Below are 14224 nucleotides of genomic sequence, written 5' to 3' on the forward strand. Positions count from 1 at the left end.
TTTTCAAATGGCCAAAATGAAACTGACGATGTTAAGCGCTACCTTATATATTGTCGACTTTGGGTAGCTGCCTTGGCACCTCTGCCATCTTAAACCATCAGAGCTCCTCTGGCGATACAAACATTATTGCAATTTGTCTATGAAGATGTCGTATTCAGTGGAGATATATATATCTTGTCCTGATTGGTGTGAATAGAAATGAACATTACAGTGGCGTCAATAAAATCTAAGAGCAGCGAACAACTACAACAGGCCTGCGTTTTCTCCAGATAAGAAATGCCGATTTAGAATGACTGCTGGATGGCGAAAGAATGTAAAAGAGCTCTTCTGACAGATACGCCCGAAAAGAGTGTTAACATAGTAAAATAAGAATTCACCATGAATCTGTGGAAAATTTCTTAAAAATGAGCAAAACAAGTGCTCAAAACTAAAGAACAGAAAGCAACAAAACAAAAGAAAAATGTAAACAGATGTAAACATCGTCCTATTTGTCATCATTGTAGATATGATGGAGAAATGGAAGAGATGTTTTGATTTAACCATATTGTATTGCCTATATACATGCAAATAAATACAGAACATACAAGAAGCACTTTCAGTAAATAGTTGGAGCCTATAGCATTATTCAGGCTTGCATTAATGCTGAAAAAATAGAGTATGGACCTGTATGGTTTGAAATTCGCAAGGTTTTGTTTAACTTACAAGGCTCTACTAACAACTTGGTGAAATGATTCATTTGTGAAATGAAAAAGCTGTGTTATACATGTTATGAACAGATTGGAAAGCATTGTATGTTTACTGTTGGGTTGTAAAAATGTAAATTCTTTGTAAAATTGTAAAATTGCTTATTTTAACAATTTGCCCCAGACGCTGTAACAATTTACCCCAACGGTGGGGTAAGGTTACATTTCACCAACATGGTACAACTATCTTTATCGGATAGAAATATTCTTCGTTTTAGAATTAATAGTAAAAATTTGAAAATTGCAATGAATGAGCTTTACAAAGATAATAAGCTGGACAAAATCGGTTAAATAATTCATCCGATACAATATAAAATATGAAAATGTAACAACTATCCCCGGTCTCCCCTACCCTTATCTTTATTTTTTTAAATGATATCATTTTGAAAAAAAGGTCAAGATAGAAATCATGTCTAAGATTTGTAAATTTAAAAAAAAAATCTTTTTTGAGATAATTTTAAAATGAACTTTGAGATGACCATTTGTTAAAAAGCAAATGACTTAACATGATTCTTGGTAGTGTCTCGGAATCCTAAGAAGACGATCGATTGTGCATTCAACGGTGAGTGCGCAGGTGGCTCCGAGTCCAAATTCCGAGGCACACACGCGATGGCAGGTAGGGCATGGAACACCGGCTGTATGATCAACTGTGTCTCTGTTCGCGAACAGCTGCAAGGCGTAAACAGTGGTCATCCTCAAAGGCCACTGCAGAGCGATGAGTTAGGGATCGCCAAACTTGTCTGTCTTCAGCTGCAGGTTCGAGCTGCCGAGGCTGGATGTTTGCCCACTTGAGGTTGACCTTCAAGTTGTCTTTAAACCTCTTCTTTGGGCGGACCTGGTTGCGACTTCCCTTTACGAATTCACCATACAAGAGTTGACGAGGAATTTTTGTTTCTTCCTAACGAATGACATGACCGGTCTATCGAAGATGAGCCTTAATGATTTTGGCTTCAGTACTTGTGGAGCTGGCTCTGTCTAGGACTTCTTGGTTTGTGACGTGATCTTGCAAGCTTATTTGCATGATGGAACGAAAGGAGCGCATGTGAAACTGTTCGAGTTTATTGAGGTGTCTTCTGTACAGGGTCCATGCTTCGCAACATTAGAGCAATGACGGTATGAAAACGGCGTTGTACACCTTGAATTTGGTGGAGAGGCGAATGTCTTTGTGCTGTAAGACCTTCGTGTGGAGTCTACCTAGTAGTGCCTGACTTGCTTTTTGGATCCTGGCTGCTATCTCTCCATCGAGAGAGCCATCACTGGAGATGGTACTGCCCAAGTACTTAAATGTTTCAACGTTTTTCAGTTGGGTTTTCATCAATGGTGATGCATAGCTGCTGGGAGGACATTGTTTGGTGCAGGATGCACCAGTACTTCCGTCTTTCCCAGGCTGATTGAAAGTCCAAATAACTTGGAGGCTTCAGAAAACTTATCGACAATGGTTTGCAGATGGTTTTCTTCGTGGGCCATGAGTGCGCGGTCATCAGCAAACAAGGCTTCCAGTATCAACCGTTTTTGTTTTTGCAGAGAGTCGCCTGAGGTCAAACAGTGACCCATCCAGGCGGTACCTTATGTAGACTCCAAGGTTAAGGTCCTTGATGGCATGATTGAGTACTTGGGTGAAGGACAGATTGAACAAGAAAAGAGCCTTGTTTCACACCATTTGAAATTCCGAAGCTTTCTGACGGTTCGCCGCTTGAGAGAACTGTCATGTCCTGGTGGAACAACTTAATGAGTGTTGTAAACTTTGAGGGACAGCCAAGCTTCCTTAGAATGATCCATAGTGATTCTCTGTTGACTGTATCAAATGCCTTGGTAAGGTCTACGAAGACAGTGTACAGGTTCATGTTTTGTTCGATGCATTTTCCTGAACCTGTCGGATGGCAAAACTCATGTCAATAGTGCTGCGATTTGGCCGGAATCCAAATTGTGATTCGGGGAGGTTACACTCGGAGAGTGTTGGGATGAGTCTGTTAAGGATGATACAGGCCAGGATTTTCCCCGCGATTGAAAGGAGCGAAATGCCTCTGTAGTTTCCAAAGTCAGCCCTGGAGCCTTTGTTTTTGAACGGAGCAATATCGTGAAATCACGGAGGTCAGCAGTCAGTTCTTCCTCCTCCAAAATACTGACTAGCACACTGTGAAATGCAGACAGGGCGTCGTCGCTGAGCGCGTTGTAGACTTCAGCTACCACTGTGTTGTTGTTTTTTTTATATACCAAACTAATGTCTTTAATGTTAATACGCCGTTTATCTTTTTTAAAGATATTTCTTGTTAATCTAATCCGGGGTTACCGTCGGATACATGGTCTTAAGTCCGTGTAGGACCTCCCATCTTTTATAATAACAAGTCATAAAAAACGATCGAAAACTAATGTCACAGTTAATGCCATTCCATGATAAAGCAGAATCTTCATAGTGGCATCGAGGATGACGTGCATAAAACCTTTTAAAATGTTTGATCAGCCGGTGATTTATACCGCGTTAGCAGTATAACATTTATGCTCTCGATGTACGTGATATAAATAATGTTGATAAAATGTCAAATGGTTTAATATTACTGGATATTATTCGAGTCTGCAATTGCTATAAAATGCTTAACGTACTCTTTACAGAAATATTTGGACATTTAGTTGATCAAACACATATCCATATTTATCAACTGTATGTTTGGCTACGAACTACAATTAAAACGTATTGAACTGAATTTGATGCGAATGACATGTAACATGAAATATTTCATGTGTGTGATCTTGTTTATAAGAGTAATAGATAAAGCATTTTATACGCATATAAATATAGGATCGTATTTAAAACATCTCTGATTGTTCGCGACTCATGTGACACCTATAATTATCGAAATACACACCCTTTATAAATTGAAAACTGATATACCATTGCTCTTAATATGATGATAGTATACACCCTACTGAAATACGTTGTTTTATTTGGTACAGTGCACTACACAAAAATGTTCTGTTTTTATATACATCAATATCTCCAAAGCTTTTTGTTGTAGTCAGAGTCGATATAGATTAAGTGTGAGTTGTTTTATTTGATGCAGCAAAAATAATGGAAATAAAAAGAAATAAGAGAAACGATCAAAACAAACTTTGACGTCATGATTTTTATGGATAAAAATAGTAAAAATTGCAAAATTAACAATGTCATATTTCGCTCGTGAAAAACAATCATTCGTGTAACCACTCGTTTTCATTTCAAATCATTGCAAAAAGACTTAAGGTCACTAATAGTAATGTTTATAAAATGACCTTTGCTTGGTATATTCTGAAAGGTAACCGTGTTTTGCACTATTTTGCAAATTTTAAACGACTTTTACCGTGCCGTTTTTTTATAAATTTTGAATAACTTATGGTATCTCCTCAAGCTCAAGTAAAGATAAATTTCAAAGTGATAGCCACTATCCAAAACGTTTGCAGAGAACTTATTTTACCATTAATTTCTATAGAAGAAACATCAAACTATTGGTAACCAATTATAAAACACAAAATAAAAATGTTAATATCATTTTTTCTATGGTGCCTCAAGTAAACAGATTTAATGAGACAGAATTCATACTTCAACATTGAAAAAAATAAGGTCAAATGATGTGTTTCTGTTTTGAATTTTGCTTACTCCATTTAATAATAACCTTAGGGAAGACGTAAAACCTACCTAAATTTCTTCCACAATATATAATCTAAGAGTGAAAGCAAAATAGAGAACTTTCACCGTGCGTAACTCAATATTTTTAAATATGTGTAACTCTACCCCTTCTGTTTAAGTAGTAAATTCTCTTTGAACACCAAAAAATCGCTTATAAGATTCATCTTTTTCCATTTTTGTACAAAACACCAATAATAAGTCTTGAAAAAAGTAAAAACTTCCTAATAAAAAAGGAAAATAAAGAAAAAAATATTTGGTCCCAGTAGGGCTCGAACCTACGCCCCCCTTAGGGAAGACGTAAAACCTACCTAAATTTCTTCCACAATATATAATCTAAGAGTGAAAGCAAAATAGAGAACTTTCACCATGCGTAACTCAATATGTTTAAAGATGTGTAACTCTACCCCTTCTGTTTAAGTAGTAAATTCTCTTTGAACACCAAAAAATCGCTTATAAGATTCATCTTTTTCCATTTTTGTACAAAACACCAATAATAAGTCTTGAAAAAAGTAAAAACTTCCTAGTAAAAAAGGAAAATAAAGGGAAAAAAATTTGGTCCCAGTAGGGCTTGAACCTACGCCCCCCTAAGAATAGAAGTAAAAGTAGGTTTATGGTAGGAATTAAATACTCTTCAAACAGGAGGTTCTCTATTAGTGATCTAATACCTTAAAAACGTCCATAATGCTTTAAATTTTTATTTTAAAAACAGATTAAACAGCTTTCCAAATAGATGTTATGCGTAAGTACACGGTAAGATCAGCACTACTTTTAATGTTGCACATAACCTGTTACAGTTAGAGCCATAAAGGGAGGTAATAAAAACAGTAGATTAAGGAATATTCATACTTCGGACAAATGTTCAAGAAAATAATTATCAGAAAAAGAATCGAACAAGAAATTAATGTATTTTATGTTCATAACGGAAAATGTGGCAGCCACATTTTAAATAAAGGCATGATGAGTAAAGGCGCTTGGAATTATTATATATTAAACGACAGTCATATAAAGGTAAAAAGGATTTTTCTACTTTACAAACTGTTAAATTAATCATATTGACTAATATTTAATGGTGCTTATATTACTAGATTACTATATTACTCTCAGGTATAGATGACAAACTACCTGAAATAAACATTAGAGGGACACGCACCCGAAATCAGATAATTTTGTATGCCCCCACTTTGTATAAGTGTTGCCTTCATCCGTATATGTACACTTCTATGCGTGCGTCCGTATGTTTTGGACATACGGACTGACATACAACTGAATCAGTTAATGTACAGACAGACAACACGATTATTATTTGCCTCTCTTCGAGGACATGAACACAAAATAAGAGCATGACAACTTCCTTCGTTAAACCCCTATCGAAGAACAAATTTGAATGAGATGTGTAAAATGTTATACAAATTAATTTAACTACAAAATAACTCTTCAAAGATGTGTTTCACGGTGTTTCATGTAGCTTATGTAGTTTGTATATTTTCTACAGGGTACGAATACAGCAAGATTTCGCATGTAGTTATTGCAACTAAAGTATGTGAGAGGATCGAAACAATAAAAATCTGAGACGAAGAACAGTACACATTTGTTGATGTTGACTTTGAAGTTATGATTCTATTATTATCTTAAAAATCCAACAACATTTAACAACTCATCTGTACAACAATGCAGAAAAGTGTTTGCATTCTTGTTGTACTCGGCTTATTTTTAAGCGGGTTTGGACAAGATGCCACAGAAAGCCCAACAACATCGTCGCGGACAAAAGGTAGGAATATTGTTTTCTGTTAGGAAAAGGTTTTTTAATGGGGGAACTCCACGAAAGTCCCCTGATCGAATAAATGGAATAACTTGTGTCCAGCCGAGTCCACGACAGGTGTCATATTTATTGTCTCATCACCCCTGATAAACATTCAGTCTATGGCGATACTGATAACGGCACTAATTTACAGAATCATCCACAATCGAAAACTAGTAAGATGATCACAATCACGCAAAACCTGAATATTTTGATTATTTTTGTAACAGTCTTCATTCGGGTGCGTTTGAAGGTATTGTAAAAGCTGGAAATCTGATAACCGAACTTTCATGTATCCGGATATCATTCACTTTACGAACCAGTACTCACCATGTGTAAAATACAGATTTTACTCCAGTTTCCTTTAATGTATGTTTAATACTGACATAACACTTTGATTTCATCAGAGAATCTTTGCTTGTTATAAATCACTTTTGTTAATATTTCGATTTCCAGCATTCCTGCATGATGTATTTACAAGTTGAATATGTCCGCCATTTTTTGTTATGAATGTTTGCGCATGAATTTTGGTAATTTTACAGGGAATGCTTAAATAACTGATTTATATTGCCATAGAATACTGTTCTGTTAACTTTGATTGTTTTAAAAGTAAATCTTATTCGAAAGCGAATATGTAATTAGCAAACTTCAGGAATATTCTGGAACGCTCCGTGTAACTATTTGTCTGCTTTGAACGCGCAATGCTGGAAAATGCTGGAACGCTATATTTTCGTCTCTATTTTGGTTTATCGGAGACAATTATATCAGTTCCCCTTTTTAAATCAATTCTTTGTATCTGCCCTTACCTTTTAATCCCTTTACAGCAGCACAGTTTACGTTAATTCCATATTATTTAATGTTTACTGTGACTTGACCCGATTATACTGACAGCGCGCTTTTTGTGTCAAGGATTTTGATTGGTCCCCAGCATTCCAGCATCCCTTCCAGCATTGCGTCAGTTATAAAAGGACGCACGTTCCAGCAATCTGGGTCAGTTGCAACAATAACAATAACATTGATCTACTTTTAAAGTTCGATCTTCAACAACTTTCAAAAATGCAGTCAAGCTCTGAAGCTTTAGGTACAAGCGGTTTACCAAATTTCCTTTACTATACTATCGCTATATTCTAGAATCGTGAATTATATCGTAGATCTCTATAAAATATGGTTTTAGTAGAACTTTGATAAAAACTAAATGGCTGAAAGTAGTTCTTTGCAACTGGTCCATTGCTGTGTCTGCCTTTAATCTCCTACGTGTTTATCATTTTTATTGTAAGAAGCATATTTTGTCGTATATATATTGAATACGTTATCGTTAAATTAAATAACATATAAAACTCTGAACTTCATTACTGTTATCATTTAAAGTGTATTTATAGGATCAGTTCCTCCACCATAGCCGGCTCCATATCTACAACAAACCATTTTATAGAAATGGTTTCTTCGTAATCCGTGCTCTTAGTCACAAACAACTTTCTCACCACTGGCTCAACTTTCGCACTCAGCTTTCTCCACCAAAACTGATCATCTGAAACAACGTAGATCTTCCACTCGACAAGACTGACACAGCAATGATGCGATTTACTCAGCGAATATGATAAGAGTGACTAAGAGTGCAGATTAAATATTCCTAGTCCATCCTGTATACATATTTGTCAGAAACACAAAAGCATGGGTGCTTACAGTATATTAATTTCATTTGTACAGCTGCTATTTACTCTAGACAATAATTTCATTTGATTAAATATTTTTGCAATATTTGTTTGATGTTATATGGTGTAAGTTATAATGGTCAGATAAACAGTCGGTTTCCTAAATTCAATCAGTTAACCCAGTTGATTTTCCTTAATTCAGTCAGTTAACCAAGTCGGTTTTCTAAATTCAATCAGTTGGCCCGATTTCCTAAATTCCTTACCAAATACACAAATAAAAGTAAAGTGGGCAGTGAATGACCTCATGCACGTATTGTACTCAGTCAATGATGTGCTTTCGTCTGTATTCGATCTTTTTATCGGAAAATAAAATTGTACAAAAGGTTCTTTGGAAACATAACATGCAACCAAACAAACTGATAACAGACTCAATTTGACTGAGTCTGATGATTAGAGGCAATGATATGTGTGCAACACTATGTAATCTAACGCCTGCTTTAGCCGAATTCTATTCTACAGATACATTGAATAGACTGCATGACTGCTCCAAAATGACCAGAAAGTATAACGATCAACTCAGTCAATGTGTACAGAGATGGTTTTTACGGACGCCTCTCGGTATTTAAGACTGAGATTAGATTTATAGAAGATCCTTTGGTAGAATAACACGCAAGCAAGCAAAATAACTGCAGGCTTAATTTGATCGAAAAGTGATGCATTGTGCAACACTTTCACACTTACACCACCAAACCACGGGTTTAAGTATCCAAATACATTAAATGCAAGTTTTATGTTATTGAGCGAACCGGAAGTGCTTCATTTTCACCATAACGTACATTTACGTATTTTCAAATGTTTATAAGTATAAAATATTTTGTAAAAATGTAAAAACTAAACTGCGTTATTTCGTCTCTATGTTAAAACAAAGAAAAACATAATATTTCTAAATACTTTTTTCGTGAGAAATATTTCAATTCGAATGATTTTTCATATTGCATATGACAAGGAGAATAGAAAATTATTACTCATTTATCGTATAAGCTTATAATTCATATCACATATTATAATTATCTAGATGTGACATTTTGGATAGTTTTTATAACAATGAAGCTTTTAAATGAATATTTTCAATCCAACTCTCACTCCTTCAGTAGCACTGTTTATGTGTGTTATTCAAAACTTGCCTCTGACCTTTTTTGTCACAGTTTTAAACATATTTGCAAATTTAATCCTTTGAGGTCGTTCTAAAATTACATTCTAATTGAAAAGCAATTTAACTGACAGAAAATTATACGATTATATCTGCGCATTGAAAAAATGCGTTTAGCCAAAAAGTGTTGTGTCATTTGAATGGACTAAGAAAATGAACAAAAAGTAGTTATTAAAGTACTGGCTTTAAGCTGCTAACCGAGGCAGATTAGCAGAGTCAAATCGACACAATAGCTTTTGTTGTAGTTGTTGAAGTGTTTTAAACCGTATTAAGGATGATATTACCTATATACGTGCATATTCATTCAAAGTTGTTTGTGTCAACTAAAGAGCCTTCTTTAAACTTGTATTAGTATCCGCATTGATAGTTAAGCTCACAAGATAAAACATATTGCATCGTTTAAACGTATATAATGCATACAGAAATCAACCCTTTTGAATTAGGCATTTTGAAATCGTTTATAGTTATGTAAAATCACATCATATATGAGTCATGACTCGATGTTGAAAATTGCTGCAGTTAAAGAACTATATATCTGGTTAATTAAAATTGTTTCAGTCCGCCAATTCTAATAGAAGAGATTTTCATCATCTTTACCTCACATGTCGCTTAAAACTGATTATTTTTAAATTCCAGTACGCGCTAATTAGTGCAATACGGTCTCAGCAACTTCTACATTTTTTACATGGGTTAGTAGCAGTTTGGAACAGCTTGTTAATCATAAAATATCTGTTTTTCATATTCTGATTCAAATTAACTTTTACAAATAATAATATGATTCGGTTAAATACAAGCAATGTACTGTGATTCAAATCTTGTTGAATTTAAATAACGGGTCATATTTGTTGTGTATTAAGTTACCTGATGGTATAAAAAGATTGTAAGTAAGAAAAGTGTATAACGTGATTTTACAATTACCCATACTGAGTGTGAAAAAGGTATATTGAGGTCAAAAAAGGTGAAATCAACACAGTACCGCATGTCACTTTAATCAAGCGACGGCCTAAGTGTTCTATTACATGAACTTTCAGTGAATTATTGGTCACGTCTTAATTGACAGCTTGGCGTTTGTTTAACATATGGGATATTGATGAACGCGTTATAAAATTGTTATGCTTTATAATACATTTTAGATATGTGGGATTCGTAATGTGGTTTTAACGTACTTTTAACAGACAAAAGACTGTTTAGACTGGATGCCGACTTAAATCATTTTACGAAGCTATTGGTAATGACTTATGGTGGCGTTTACACTTTTATACAATTTCTTACTATATTCAAAGGGTTGTATCTTTAATATAATTTTCAAAAAGTTATGGGGAGTCTATTGTTTTTCTTTAATGGTATTTACATATGTTAGGTACCTATGGGTATTTCTCTTTTGTCAGATTATTTTGCCCCAGATCCTGTGACGTAGTTTTTAAAATAACCTCAAGGGGAGGGGTGCGGTCATGACTGTTTGTTACAATAAGGCTGCTATTATTATTATTGTCATTATTAATATTGTTATAATGATAATTATTATGTACAACGCCATTGAATATATCTTTGTATAAAACTAGGCGTTTAGTCAAATTATTCAGTTTCAGTTTCAGTTTTTGCGCATGAGCATAAGCGCCGAAAAGATTGCCACGGAAGTTCAGCGAAGATGGTTTTTAATCTTAAATGATTAGTTCTAGGAGTCATTCCCTATTTGACTTTTTATTCCATGAAAAAATATAATAAAATTCTGACCAATTTAAGCTTTTTTATCTGGTACTTATCTGCCTGTGGTTACCTTTTTAATGTGCAATAATTTTATTTTCTATTTTATTTTAAATATTGATTTATTATACTGAACATGTAATTTATTGCACTGAAGAATGTTTAAGTGAACGGTCAAATTTCCAATTTCATCAAATTTTTATTGGTGCGTGTATTTTGAACGATTTCTTTTTAAAAGTGTAAGCTAATATCTCGTTTGTTGTAAATACAACTGGTTGGTTTTCAAAAAAATCAAAAGCAATATTTAACACATTTTGAGTAAGTGCATATGGTGTCGGTTTCGAAATGAACAAATCTATAAAAAAAAAAGTAGGCAAACGCGTTCTGTTACAAATTAGAAAAAAGCGCATAATACTTGTTGCGAGCGATTGAAATGTTGCAAGAAAGCTTTATATTTATATAGTACACACTTAACACATGTAGGGCTACACACAGTATAAATGTGTACTACATGTAGGGCTACACACAGTATAAATGTGTACTACCACTATAAATATTTGAGAGGCTGCAACTGTATAACATTTCATCATGGTTGAAACTCTACATAAACGATTAATATATATCTGTAGTAAAGTAAATACTTTTGATGAGAATTTACGACATTTAAAGTAAATGCCTAAAAATAGGATATGTTGGTGAAAGATGACATTGGATATCTTAAGATGGTTACTTTATAGTTTGGGTATAGTACATCTGTTAAGAAGCAACTGTGTGTGAATGATTTTATTTCAAACTGTACATACTGTTTTTAAATGAATTAAGATATATAAGTACTTATCCTTTTTACCTTTCATGATTTAATAATATTGTCAATTCTGTGTATACATACGTTTGCTTGAATTTCTCTATAATATGCTCAAAGAGATTAATAAGTATTCAGAAATCCTTTTATGAACATTTAGTGTACTATTTAGTTGAAAAAGTATATGAGTGTGTATATCTGTCATGTAATGTATTTGCAATAAAATACTTGTGATTTAGATGCTGATTCTTCGTCTTAAATCTCATTGGATTCATCGCTTGGAAAAAAAGTTCAGCCATTATTCTTTTGAATCAAATTAAAGAAAACATATGCTTTAATTAGAATTCGTATTTCCGTGTTTTTCAAACTTCCGAAAACCCTTTAAAATCTTTCAAATAACCTTCGTTCGAATATTATGTGCAGCTTCAGGCAAAAAAGATGACAAATAGAAATGTGCAGTAATTTTAGGTGTTTAAATGTACTTGGAAGAGTTTTACAGATATAACTGACAGCATTGGTGAAACAGTAATATTCAGTTACCATATTTTTCATGTAATTCATCATTGGCAAATGTGATCATAACATAATTGTAATGTTTAGGACTGTAAATCTGAGGGATTGATTTCCATGTTCCGATTTGTAATACCAGATCTTAATATTGTTGTACTACTAGTATCTTTTTCAGGGAAGTAATAATTAAAGTGATGTAGACAGAAATGTCGTGTAATATCGAGGTTTTCAGGCTGATCATTAATATATATCAGAAAGATAAAGAGTTCCTAGAACTGAATCATGTAGATACACCAAATCTAGCTGAGACCTTATCAAATGTTTATCATTATACTGAGACGGATTGAAGTATTTGAACAAAATATTGCCCTGGACGCCATGTTTGTGAAGTTTAAATATCGGTTTTACCGAAAGCTTTGTAAATGGCTGTCATATTCATGCATTTTCTTGATAGACCTTCAACAAGTTCTAGTATAATATAGCTGTGTTTCACATGACCTTATCCCCCTAAATCAATGTAGCGAATCTTTAAGGATGGATGTTGTTGTTCAGAATAATTATGATTTGTGATGTTAGATAATACCGACGGCTCCACCGCGGCCAAATGGTTGAGGTCGCTGACTTCAAATCACTCGTTCCTCACGTGCACCTCTGAGTTCAAAACTCGCTTGGGATGTAACATTCTTTCATTTGAGGAAGCCATTGAGCTGAATTACAGAAAACGCTTAGTCAAAGAACGGGGTGACATTTTCACAGACACGTCATTTAAATATTTCTGTTGTGATAATCAATAAAGCAGCTGAGAAGATCATGCGAATCGTAGAATGCAACCAAGCAAAAGAATAGCAGCTGGGTTGATTGAGTCTGTACATGACAGGTAATGAAATGTACAATACCACTTAACTAAAGGCTTAACAATTTAGAAAGATAAACAACTGTGTCTGTAACAACTATGAATTCCCAAGTATTCTAACGTGGCTCGATTTGATTTCCAGTCAAACGAAGAAGGAAATGTTGTGATTTATTGTCTAATTTACCACGGTTCAGATGCTTCTGTATTTAACCGCTCGAGCTAACGCCTTCGCGGTTCAATTCCTACGCATCTAAACTCTGAACCGTGGTAAATTAGAGATAAACCACTCGAAGACTTTGATTATTTGTTAATTATTTCCTACTTCTCTACGCGCAAACAAAAAATAATTATCTCTCCATAATCAAAGAGAATTAACGGGAGCAAAAAGAACAAATTCATAAATTAACATTTAGGGGTTGTTATCCGTATTGCCATAGCATAACACTCAACATCAGTCATACCAATTTAGTACCAATTCATTAATTTCTACCTTATTATTATACTTTCTGGGTCATTATGCTAAGAGGCACCTACTCATCCCTACTTCACCCAGTCGTGAGAAGGGGGAGTATAGAGTTACAAAGTTTCAACTCAAGTCACCTTCTTCTTATGCCCTGACACCCATTTCCCAAAATTTATTGCCGGAAAAATACATCAATCAAAATTATTAAACGCATGAAATAATTATACATCCTACACCTCAATACCTTTGAAATGCGGTAATACCTCGATTTCTTTAAACCTAGGATACAGATATGTAATAAATGCTCATAACCAGCATTTACGGTAAATTCTGTTTTAAATATTGCAGTTAAAGAATAATGTTGTAAGCATTATATTGATTTCTAGACCAAGGTTATTTTAGCCATCTGTTGCATGTTTTACAATGTTTACAAGTTACATGTTGCATTGTGATATAACAATCGTCCTTGCAATGAACATTGATTTTCAAAAAAACGTATCTCTACATCCTGGGAAATCAAGTAAATAATAATACAGAGACAAAAGTCTTGTGACAGATGTTTAGGCTGAAATATCAAATCCAAGTTCACGAAACGATAATAAAGGAAATGTGTAGACGTCATTAGTAATTAAATATTTGTACTTGAAGAATGAAATAAGAATCTATTGAAATAGCTTCACCATTTTTTTCCTCTGTTTTGAAATTGTGCATTAGTCAAAGCTTGTCCTCAGCAGTCTAATCAGTTCCTAGGCAGTTTATATGCAAGGTGATTTGCATATATTCCGTTGTAACACGTATACATACATGTGCACGTTATTAAAGAATTGA

This window comes from Mercenaria mercenaria, chromosome 6 (assembly GCF_021730395.1).
Source record: "Mercenaria mercenaria strain notata chromosome 6, MADL_Memer_1, whole genome shotgun sequence".
NCBI classification, from domain to species: domain Eukaryota; kingdom Metazoa; phylum Mollusca; class Bivalvia; order Venerida; family Veneridae; genus Mercenaria; species Mercenaria mercenaria.